Here is a 13,367-nt window from a genome sequence, read left to right as displayed (position 1 = left end):
AATGAGAACTGCAAGAAAGTATTATAAAGCGGTCACCTTAGAAGCTAAGCAAAGGTGGGAAAAGGAAAATTGGGCCACTCTGTAAATTGCACTAGGGGACAGAGATATGAGGACCTTCTGGGGTGTTGTAAACTCAGGATCGTCTGCCCCCAAACAGCGGTTGAACCAAATTTGGACAAAGAGGTCTGACAAAGAGGTCTGGCGGGAGCATTTTGAATCCCTAATATGCCAAGGAGACGCTGCCCGGAGTTGATTTAACCAATGGTTGCCATTTGGCAGTGGTTAGCCCCCAATCAATCGGGATACAAACCCCCAGTCCGATGGCGTTCTGGGCCCAAGTATAAGTTTTAATGAAATAAAGGGCGCATTGGTAAAAATAGCTCCGGGCAAAGCTACCGGCCTGGACAAGATTCCTGGGGACCTCTTTAGGAGTGAACCATCTATCTGGGTCCTGTATTTTTGGATGCTTTTTAATGCAATAATGCAGGGCATGAAGATCCCCCCCTAGTTGGCTTGGTGCGGAAATAATTCCGATTTTTTAAAAGGGTTCCGCACTTCTCCCAACCAATTACAGACCAATCAGTTTAATAGACATTTCACAAAAAATATTTGCACGAGTCTTGCTCCTCAGGCTACAATCCTGGATGGAAGAGATGGGGGTACTGTCCTCCCTATAGGTGGGGTTCAGGGAAAAGTTGTTGACCCTGGACCAAGTACTAAGATGCAATTGTCACACTGGAAGACCGTCTGCCTGCAGGGGGGCAGTCTCTATTTGATTTTTGTGGACCTAAGGTCTGCATTTGATGTGGTCCCTAGGGAAAAGATGTGGTTAGTTCCTAAATATTTAATCCAACTCATCAAACGACTCCATGAGTGCAACTATGCGCAAATTAGGCATGGTAAGGATGGTAACCTTACTGCACCCGTACCCATTAAACGTGACGTACGCCAGGGATGCGTGCTCGCGCCAACCTTATTCAGCCTCTATATTAATGGCTTGATTGATGCCCTGCTAGCAAAAAAAGACCTAGATGCCCCTAAGTTAGCCTCCCGTGAAATATCGGCAATGATGTTTGCCGATGACACTCTGTTGGTAGCCAAATCTCCTATGGGGTCAAAAAGGGTTTTGAATACATTTGAGATATTCTGTAGGGAACGAGGTTTAGAAATAAATCTACAGAAAACCAAATTGATGGTGTTCAATTGTCCAAAAAGCACACGCCCAAACCCTTCATTAAACAGTAAACCCCTTGAAAGAATGTCATCCTTTTTTTATTCAGGCATTAGAATCACTGAGAATATGGATTGGGGGGCTCACATTACGAAATCAACACTAAAATTACAGCAATCTACAGGTGGCATCAAAAAGGTTTTTAACAAGTCTAGCAAGAGAGCAGTTATCCCGGCATTAGAACTCTATAGGGCCCAGGCTCGAGGTGTGGCATTATATGGCGCAGAGCTTTGGGTCCACCTTAAGCTTGAGACCCTACCACAGGTGGAGAACCAATACCTAAGACAGTTGTTTAAGTTGCCACGTGGTACTCCGCTAATTCCGTTGCGACTAGATATGGGAATAATGGCAATTGCAGAAGTGTCAAGCCTTAAACCCGTAATGTATTGCCGCCGCCTGTGGACTACTCCTGAACTTTTACCTTCTGGGGAGGAGTTGTCAGAGGTAATGATGGTACGGGGTGCTGCCAAGCCTCTGTGGTTTGACCATATTAAATACTTGCTAACTAGCATGAGCCTAGGGGACTGCCGGGCTGAACCTGAGTTAGCCTGTTCTGTAATATCAAGGAAACAAATGAAGGTACACTATGAAGAGTACAGAATGGCTCAACTTCATTCTTGTTCCAAAACAGGGAAACTAATCAGAGCTTTCCTAGAAATAATAGATACCCCTTGCTTTGAGATGGTACTAGACCTTATTAAACCACCTGCGGCAAGGAAGCTCTACTTACAGGTTTGGGGTGCTTCCTCTTCGCTGCTTTACATCTAAGTGGAGAGATCAGCAAGTGACACATTGCCCGGCATGTGAACACCCCTAAGAATCAGTGCTCCATGTTTTCTTTAGTTGCCCATGCTATTATAAAGCAAGGAAACGCTGGCTGGTACAGACTTGCAGAAACCTAGGTAATAGGTATTGTCTTGAAGTATTTAGGATACTGAAGTCTGACCTCAGTATCCTAATTGTCTATCCGGTTGCAGGATTCCTGTTCTCTATGTGGTGTACCAGAAGGGTATTTTTGAAATCATCTAATGATGTATAGGCCTTTCCATAGGGAACGCAAAGTGTTAGCATAGTAACTAGGCACAATTTCCCTGCGTTGCTTTGTACAGTTTTATATACAAGGGCTTCCCTCTTTAGGTACCTTTCTTAGCTTATTTTTTGCATTTATTTATTTGTACTATGCACTTTCCGAAATTAAATATGTGACCTTCTGAAAGGACGGAAGTCAAACGCTGTGAAGATGTAACTTCAAAGAAGTTTATTTTTCGAAACAGAGCCGCCCCGACAAGGCACAGCCCAGGCATAAATATACATAACTGAATTTCGCAGAACTTCATATCACTAACACTCTATATGACATCACTGACTGATGTCACAGGCTATTCAACACTACACATCACCACACCTCCCCCCTTAATAACTAAAAAAAAAAAACACAAAAAAACCAGAAAGTGATAAAACAGAAAAAAGAATCCAACATTGTATAAACTTCAAGCAAACTTTCAATGCTTATATTCATTTGACTAAACATAATCTCTTAAATATCGTGGTCTATTATGAGTTCTTGTGCTCATTCTTGTGTTACTACTACCTTCAGAAACCTTATTGTTACCTTTCACTTCAGAAGAGAAACACGGATCTCTAGCAATACGAGAAGTGCTCCACCAATTAGATAATTTGACTGCATTTTTACGAATATCAACAATCTGTTGTGATTCTAAAAATGTTGACAAACCTTTTGTCACAGAAACAGGATTCTTAAATTTAACCCAATCACCAATACAAAGTTTGTGGGGTATTCTCCTAGTAGCAGACTCACTTTTTTTTAACACATTTCTGTAGACTTTATATTGGAAGAATCCCACATGCACTTCATGTCACAGTTTTGATGGAAAGATTTCACCATCCAGAAAGGGTAAACTTGAGAAGGAGCTTTTCCTCCCCTCATAAGTTCAAATGGACTAAACTTAGTGCTAACATGAGGTGAAGTGCGATACGACTATATTAAATCTTTCACAGCTTGGAAAACACAGGATCCGGACTTAAAAGCTGCTTGTACACAATCCACCACAACTCTATTAAACCTTTCTGTTTTGCCATTGCTCTGTGGATGATAAAGCGGAGTTCTAGTGTGCTTAATTCCACAAGACCGTAGAAAAGAGTTTATTTCTTCAGAAACAAACTGCACACCATTGTCAGTGAGAATCTCTTCAGGATAACCTTCCCTGAGGAAAATTGAGTTCAAACAATTAATTACACTTTTCGAATTGGGAATGTTAACAGATTCGACTTCTACCCATCTAGACAAATGATCTATGAGACCAGAAAATACTTTGAATTAGAAGAAAGAACATGAAATGGCCCCAAACAATCCATACCCAACTTCTGCCAGGCTCTTTCAGGTGGGGGAACAGGAGAATTAGTTACACCTTCAAGTGTCAGTACCTTATCACTGGTATTACATCGTGAACATTGTTTCACAAGATCATCTATCTGGGAATCCATTCTAGGCCACCAAAAGTCTGTTCTAACCTTTCTCTTGGTAATAGTGGGACCAAGATGACCAGAATGAGCAGCTAACATAATTTTTTCACGATAAGATGAGGGAGGTACAAGTTTATTACCCCTGACAACTTTTCCACCCTCCACTGAAAGCTCATCATTTACTTTCCAAAACATTTGTAGTTCAGGAGAAAGACATTTCTCTTTTGGCCATTCTTGTTTAATTAGAGAAACAACTTCTTTCAATATGGAATCTTTATTAACTTCTATTGCCCAACTATCTTCTGCAAAAGATAAACTATCTTGACTTATGTGAGCCACAACACATTCCTCAACTTCATTCTCCCATTCTTGCTCTTCTGCATCTTGAATCGGTAGTCTAGATAAACAGTCGGCCATAGTATTTTTTCCACCAGGAATGTATTCTACACTGAATGTATATTCTAAGAGCTTTGTAGATAATCTAGCTAAACAAGCTGTAGTGTGTTTAGCATTGTTTCCAGATAGAATATCAACTAGAGGTCGATGATCAGTTTTAAGAATAAAAGATCTGCCCAATAGATAAGACACACATTTTTCAATGCTCCAGACACAGGCTAGAAGCTCCTTCTCGATGACTGAATATTTTCGCTCAACAGGACGAAGCGTCCTGGAAGCGAAACCTACTGTGTGTTCTCTACCTTCAGAATACTGTGATAAAACAGCACCCAATCCATATTCACAAGCATCGACTGTGACAATTGTCTGTTTGCCCTTTACAAAAGCTTGCAAAGCAGGAGCTTTGACAATATGGTCTTTAATAGATTGAAAACCTTTCTCACATTTCTCAGACCATATATATATATACACTTCCTTTTTTTAGTAATTCCCTGAAACATTCTGTGGTTTTGGCAAAATCCTTCATGCATTTCGCATAAAACTCACAGAGACTAAGAAAGGACATGAGTTGTTCTTTGTTCTGTGGAGCAGGCGCCTCTACAATACTTCTGATTAAATCTGGCCTAGGTTTGATGCCTTCTTTAGAAATAATGTGACCAAGATATTCAATCTCTTTTACTTTAAAAATACATTTACTTTTCTGTAAAGTAACTCCTCTATTTTCTAGAATGTTAAAAACTTGGTTGATAACAAAATCATGATCACTTTCAGTCTTAGTAAAAATAAGAATATCGTCCTGAAAGACAACTACATTGGGATTGTCAATAAACATTTCAGTCATGAGTCTCTGAAATACGGCAGCTGCCGCAGCTAGCCCACAAGGAAGCCTGCAGAACTGAAAAACACCATCAGGTGTGACAAAAGCAGTCAGATGTCTGGACTGAGGATGCAATTCAACCTGATGATAGGCTGCTTTAAGATCTAGTTTAGTAAAACACGAAGATGACCCAACTCTAGCAATGAGTTCTTCAATGCGAGGAAGCGGAAACTCATCAACCCAGATAGCTTCGTTTAGGCTCCTCAAATCCACACACATTCTCAAATCCCCAGATCTTTTCTTGGCTAAAACGATGGGACTAAGCCAGAGGGTGGACTCCACTTTTTCAATAATCCCCTGATCACACAACGTTTGTAAATGTTTCGAAAGATCATTCCTGATACTTAAAGGAACATTGCGTAATTTGTGTTTCACAGGACAGACATTTTCTTTTACCTTAATGAAATGTTGAAAATGAGTGATTTTACGTAGGCGATCCTCAAAAATCGTACTAAATTTATGTTCCCAAACAGTGGACATATGGGGAGAGGACACTAAGTTGATATTCTTTTGGTTTTTGTCTTGGTCAATCATGACAGGATTAGCTTGACCAGGTTTGATGGTTAAACAAAATTCAGCTTGATGCAAAAGACCAAGAACATTTATACCTTTTTTTGCTACATATACTTTTCCTTTGATAGTTGCTCCTAAAACAGTAATGTTAGCCCAAAAATAACCTAACAGTTCAATTTTGCTGCCTTCAAAAGCCACAGTAAGAATATCTGGTGCTAATAAACATTTGTCTTTCCAAAGCTTGCAAAATGTTTCTTGAGAAACAATAGTGATTCGTGCCACAGTGTCAACAAGAAGTTGAATATGACTCGTATCGATACAAACATCAACTTCAGGATCAGAAATATGCAATGTTTCCTCTTTGTCAGTGTTTTGTTTGACTACAACAACATAATCCTGATTAGTAACACCTTGTACATTATCATTAAGTTCATCACTTTCGTTGATAACACATCTTACATTATTCCTTCTACCACTCATACATATCTTTGCAAAATGGCCCATTTTGCCACATTGACCACATTGCTGATTAACGGCTCGACAGTTCTTGAAGGAGGAAACATGTTGAGAAGTACCACACCTATAGCAAAACATTCTTGAGTTAAATTGTTGTCTATTATGCACATAGTTTCTTCCACCACCTCTAAACATATACGGTCTTCTGACATAACCTCGAGTGGTGTTATCATTCAAGGGAGTAGGAAGCTTAGTATTTGAAACTGGTTGCATTGAAGAAACAGCGCCAGAAACAGTTGAATTAGATAATGCAGTTTCAAGTTGTTTGACATCATCCCTAGAAGTTTCGATGCTTTTCGCAATATCAACGGCCTTATCTAACGTAGGATCTTTGCAGGTAAGAAGCCTCTGTTGAGTTTTCTTGCAATAACACCGTGCAACAAATTGATCTCTTATAAGTTGAGATGTGAAATTTTCAAATTCACATTTTGAAGCCAGAACTTTTAGAGCTGTAATAAAACTGTCAATGTTTTCCTCAGATTTTTGCATTCTTGTAAAGAACTTGTACCTATGAACTACCAAGTTCTTAGTTTTAGTAAAGTACTTATCCAACTGCGCAACAGCTTGATCAAACTCATCTGGATTTTGGCCTTCAGGTGGTACATACGGAGGTACATGATCAAAAATATTTTGTCCTTCAACACCTAAATGATAGTACATGAGATTTTTCTTCCTCTCTGCTCTATAATGTAGACCATCAATAGCACCTAAATATGCATTAAAGGATCTGAACCACAATTTCCACTCTAGAGGCGGATCGCCTGGCTCTTGTAAAAAAGGTGCTGGTGGAGTAACACTCTGCATTCTGACCAGAACAACTGTAGAATAAAAATAGGTTAAAAAGAAGATAAATTAGAAAGAAGAATGAAGAAGAAAATATTTGGTCATGGAAAAATGAAAATTTCCTACTAATGCTCAATTTGAGAATAAAGTGCTTCGCAATAAACAGAAGAAATATAAAGCACTATTTCTCAACAGAAGGAAAAATGTGTGTGTATCATAGAAGTAATACACTGTAAAAATTGTGTGTGAATAACATAGGAAAAGATTTAAAGAAAAATGTTTCGCTCAAACTTAATTCGAACATCTGTCACTAGATGGCAGTGTAGGATTGAAAATCGTGTCTTGTCTTGTCTCTATGGCAGGAAGAGAGAGATATGACGATATCACGCAGCACGTGAGTGATCCAAATATGTAGAATGTGTGCTGTGTCAGTCAGCGCTGCCACAGGAAAAGGAAGCTTTACTTGACCAACACTTGGAATTGCTGTGTGTGTCAGCGCGGAATCACCAAGGTCAGAACAAAACTTTTTTTTTTTTTTGTTAACTCCGTGTTATCGGCGATCTGACGGACCACAGCTGCGTCCACTTCACCTTCAAGAGAACGACGACCCACCACCACCAGCAACAGACCGCCCGCAGAAGCTGGAACAAGATCACAGCAGACCAACTCGCCACGTCCCTGAGCCAGCACCCTCCTGCCAGCTCAGCAGACCCCAGCCAGGCCGCCGACAACCTCACGAAGTGGATCAGCATCTGCGCGGACGAGCTCGCCCCTCTGAGGACCCCGCCTAGCAGACCCGGCAGCAAGAAGGCCCCATGGTTCACCGACGAACTCAAGAGCTCCAAGAAGAACTGCCGAGCCCTCGAGAAAGTCTGGAAAAGGGAACCGACACCGGACAACAGGACCTCCTTCAAACTCGCCACCCGGAAACACCACCAGCTGATCCGCGCCGCCAAGAAAACAGCATTCAAGGACCGGCTGGACAACAACGCACACAACTGCAAGGAACTCTTCAACATCGTGAAAGAGCTTTCCAACCCCAGCGCAGGAAACAACGACATCACCCCATCGCAAGACCTCTGCAACTCCCTCGCTTCATACTTCCACAACAAGATCGCGGACATACACAACAGCTTCAACAACCAACCAACGCACACCATGACCGAACAACCACCCCCCACCACCACCCTCCACGCCTGGACCCCGATCAGCACCGAAGACACCATCCGCACGATGAACTCCATCCACTCCGGATCACCAACCGACCCCTGCCCTCACCACGTCTTCAACAAGGCCGACGCTGTCATCGCACCCCACCTGCGAGACATCATCAACACATCCTTCGACACCGCCACCTTCCCGGAGAGCTGGAAGCACGCCGAACTCAGCGCTCTACTCAAGAAACCAACAGCGGACCCCACCGACCTCAAGAATTACCGCCCCATCTCGCTCCTCCCGTTTCCAGCCAAAGTCATTGAGAAGAACGTCAACAAGCAGATGGCCGCCTTCCTCGAGACGAACGGATCCCTCGACCCCTCACAGTCCGGCTTCCGAGCCAATCACAGCACCGAGACCGCCCTCATCGCCGCCACCGATGACATCCGAGCCCTGATGGACAATGGAGAAACAGCGGCCCTCATCCTCCTTGACCTCTCCGCGGCCTTCGACACGGTCTGCCACCGCACCCTAGTGCAGCGCCTCGACAACGCCGGAGTCCAGGGGAAGGCACTGGAATGGATCATCTCCTTCCTCGACGGAAGAACACAGAGAGTCCGCCTACCACCGTACAAGTCAGAGGCCACCGAAGTCATCTGCGGCGTCCCCCAAGGATCCTCTCTGAGCCCCACCCTCTTCAACGTCTACATGAGCCCCATCGCGGCCATCGTACGCAAACACAACCTCAGCATTATCTCCTACGCCGACGACACCCAGCTGATCCTCTCCCTGACCAACAACCCCGCCGCCGCCAGAGCCAACCTGCACGAAGGGATGAAAGAGGTAGCCGAGTGGATGACGACCAGCCGCCTGAAACTGAACTCGGACAAGACGGAGGTCCTCATCCTGGGCTCCTCGCCCTCCGCCTGGGACGACTCCTGGTGGCCCCCCGCCCTGGGCACCGCACCCAAACCGACGGACCACGCACGCAACCTGGGCTTCATCCTGGACTCCTCCCTCTCCATGACCAGGCAAGTCAACAACGTCTCCTCGGCATGCTTCAACATCCTGCGCATGCTACGGAAGATCTTCTGGTGGATCCCCACCGAGACCAGGAAGACCGTCACCCAGGCCCTCGTCACCAGCCGGCTGGACTACGGCAACGCCCTCTACGCCGGGACCACCGCCAAGCTCCAGAAGAGACTCCAGCGGATCCAGAACGCCTCAGCCAGACTCATCCTCGACCTCCCACGAACCAGCCACATCTCCGGACATCTGAGAGACCTTCACTGGCTCCCCGTCAACAAAAGAATCACGTTCCGCCTCCTCACCCACGCACACAAAGCCCTACACGACCAAGGCCCGAGCTACCTCAACAGCCGAGTCAACTTCTACGCTCCCAAACGCCACCTCCGATCAGCCAACCACGCCCTCGCCGCCGTCCCCCGCATCCGAAGAGCGACATCAGGAGGAAGGTCCTTCTCCTACCTGGCCGCCAAGACCTGGAACTCCCTCCCTCCCGACCTGCGCCTGACCCAAGACCACCTCTCCTTCAGGAAGAAGCTGAAGACCTGGCTGTTCGAGCAGTAGCGGCACCCCCCCCCCCCCCCCCCCCAGCGCCTTGAGACCCTTCGGGTAGGTAGCGCGCTCTATAAGTGTCACTGATTGATTGATTGACTGTGTTAGTGCTTGAATACTCATCAAGTGCACAGTGCGACAGGCCGATGCGTTGTCCAGGCAACCAGCGCATGAAATAACTCAGTGTAAGCTCAATGGTTGTCAAGATCGGAAAGCGCGTGAGGGAGGCAGTTAAATGTAAATGCGCAAAAGCATAAAATTAGCCGATTTTCATGTTGCGGAAGGTGGAAGGCAGAACACAGAGGTAACAGAAAGGCCAGAGAATGCCCTCGCAAAAAAAAAAAAACGCTGTGAATCAATGTAAAAAGTCAGAAAACAGCAGCTCCGCTCCGTTCTAGTGAAAGTTCACAAAAAATATATATTGACGGGTGCGGCTCTCTGTCTGTAATAGAGTGGATGCCTGGAGATAATAAACAGACAAATTTTACTCACGTTTGAGTTGTAGAGAAAACGCTAGGTTTACAGTAATGTAGAGCTTCAGACTTGAGAGTCCTTGTGTAGTTTATGATGATTAGAGACGAATCCCATCTTCTGTCACCATTGAAAGGACGGAAGTCAAACGCTGTGAAGATGTAACTTCAAAGAAGTTTATTTTTGGAAACAGAGAGCCGCCCCGACAAGGCACAGCCCAGGCATAAATATACATAACTGAATTCTCAGAACTTCGTATCACTAACACTCTATATGACATCACTGACTGATGTCACAGGCTATTCAACACAACACATCACCACACCTTCGCCTAGTAATAACCCCCAAAAATGTATTGTATTTTAATATGATAATTATGTGTATAATGAATTCTATTGCTTTTAAATTTCGATTGTTTGCATGTTTTGATGTAATTTTAGAAATGATTGGTTGCAGCTGCTTGTACTTTTTAGGTCATATTGACCGAAATAAAGTCTTTTTGAACTGAACTGAAAAATTTCCGTCCTCTGGACTTGACAAGCAATGACTTGCTATTTGAATTTTAGTAAAGCAATGAAAACATAGTCATGATTCGATGCTTCTTGCCTTTGGGAAGTTACACGCTATATAAAATGACTAAATACATGACCAAATTGAAGAAATATACAGGGGATAGCCTAATTTATTAGTGTACATCTTCAGCTAAAGACATTTTTATATTTATGTGTTAGGCATTAACAATTATTAAAATATATATAACTAGCAGCCCGCCCGGACGTTGTCCGGGGGCAATGAGGCTTCAGGGCCAACCGCCCGCCCAGGCCCCCTCCCGCCCCGACATTGTCCATGCATGCCCATGCACAGACATGGACCAGATGGACCTGTACGCACATATGCGCATCTACGTCCGTGCATTGTTTCTTATTGCTTTTTTTCTGCTGCTGCACAGCTTCGGGAAAAAGCATTTCTGTTTGCCCACGCTGCACAGCACTATTAGCTTTGCTAATGCTGTTTTGTTTTTGTATTCAGGGATGGACACGGACCAGATGTAAGCAAGGCCAACTGCCTGCCCCCCTCCGGCCCCCTCCCGCCCCGACATTTTCCGTTTCCCTGTGCCTTACCTAATCCGCCGCTCCTCCCCACGCTCCTCACTTCACCGCCGCTCCATGTCCGCCGCTCCTCCTCGTCATCACGCACGTCGCGGCCAGGGCTACGTCGCGGCCGGTGCTACGTCGCGGCCGGTGCTACTTTCAGGGGACTACTTTTTTTTTAAGTTTAATTTTTTAATTTACGTTAAATTTTTATTTTTTATAGCCTATGTCCATCTGCACACCCTTACAATTTCATCGATGTATCGGGTGTGTGGATTGGCGCTGTGGTGCCCAAATTTACCTGGCTCAAAGGTTTGTGTTCTCTCTTTATAATACTAGTATAGATTCATTTATATCAACTTCAATATTATCATAAACTAAAGTAAATTGTATGTGGAAAAAATCATGTATTTGTTTTGGAATAAAATAAAAATGATACTTTTGATATACTTTTCAAATATGCAATTATATTCATATATGTATATTTAAAAAATGGCAAAACAAATAATTTCTTTAAGATTATTTCCTATGGGATTTTATTTTAAGTGCCTGCCTCCATTATTTTCCATAGGACTGTGGTGCAGTACCAGACTTACTCCAGGTTTGAACTGAAATATATATACTAATGTTTTGGATCCTTTTTGTCTGTAGGACCTGCAGACAGATATGGGCTTAATATGTGGGTGGACGCATATCTCTACTTTAATTCTACTTTAACCCCCATCCATCCCTTAACTCTACCTTACTCCTCCCCAAACTACATCCATAAACTAGTAAAGACCCTCCTTTTCCAGCCAATCTCCGTTGCTCCCACATTCACCACTAGAATGTAGGAGTATGTTTGTGGAGATCTCCACACAGAAAATATAGAAGAGACAGATACCTTCTTATAGAGTTTAGTGCATATCATTGTGCAAAATGTCAGAAGACTGTACACTGAGACATCACAAAGTTCTATGTTTCATAGTTCAATTAAAGTACCAATAATTATGATATTGAAAAGCATGATGTAATATGATTTTGAAAATTAAAAGTGGGGTTCAATTAATTGAAAATAAGGCGTTACAATTCAAATGGAGTTTTACATTTGATATTGTTAGACCTGGCATCATTGGTGTGAGTCTAACTTCCATTTTGACGGATTTCCTCCTCTGTTTTGATATGTTTTGCTGGATTTATGCTTTGGGCACTGTGCCATAGCTAATCAGTGCCACAGTGCAAGTGCTCCCTATTTGAAATTAATGTACTAATTGGTTATTCCATGATTAGTACAGTGCACCATGTGTGCCCAGGGCTTATAAATAAAATGCTGCTGGTGGGCTTGCAGCACTGGTTGTGCCACTCACAGAAGCAGCTTGTAAAGTGTGTCTCAGGCCTGCCATTTCAAGGCCTGTGTACAGTCTAGCACTGTCATGTTGACTTGGCCAAGTGCATCTACTTGCCAGTCTCTAAACCTTCCCTTTGCTTCATATTAGACACCCCTATGGTAGGCCCAAGTGCAGGGTGCATTGTAAATATAATGTAGGACATGCTCTGATGTGTGTAGCATTTTCTAATAGTGAATTACAGCCATTTTCGTTTTTCACTATTGAAGGCTACTTGTTGTCATAGGCCAGAAGGGGCAGTTATATTATTACATTCTTATAATCCTAACTGATTTAGGGAACACAGTAGAAATTCGAATTTAGTATGCCTGAACTTAGAGTAATAAAATACATCTTTTAGTAAAGTTTATTTTAATATACTGTGTTTGCAAATCCCATTTTTAGAAAGTAGATATTTGCTTGCCTAACAATTTAAGCCTGCCTCTGCTGGGTTGTGTATTCCTTGTCTGGGTTTGTGAGTGACAGGCTGGAGACAGGCTGGGGCAGACCACTGGTGATTAGAGAGATCTGCATCTAGATGAGGGGGAGGAGTTGCACCTGGGACCTGAATAGGGCTGGGCCTTCCCTCTAAAATGCTGGCACCACCTTCTGTGGCTTTTCTGATGTCTCTGCCCTGCACTGTGAAAGGAGAGGCGAAATCATGCCAACAGAGTGCTCCAGAGCTGTATCTTCCCTTCCCTGTGCTGGATCCACCTCCTGTGGGGCGACTGATGTCTCTGACCTGCACGGTGAAAGGAAGAAGAGAGTCATGTATACAAAGTGCTCAGGAACTGGTTTGGAATAGGCATAGGCCTCTCTGCCTTCAGAGAACAAATGATTTCGGGGTATAAATATTGGGACCCTGATCCCATGAAATTAGATCACTTCTGGAACAAGAAACCTTTCTG

The sequence above is a fragment of the Lissotriton helveticus genome, chromosome 8 (genome assembly GCF_964261635.1).
Source record: "Lissotriton helveticus chromosome 8, aLisHel1.1, whole genome shotgun sequence".
Classification (NCBI taxonomy): Eukaryota; Metazoa; Chordata; class Amphibia; order Caudata; family Salamandridae; genus Lissotriton; species Lissotriton helveticus.
The sequence above is the reverse complement of the archived record's forward strand: the minus strand, read 5'-3'. Positions refer to the sequence as shown.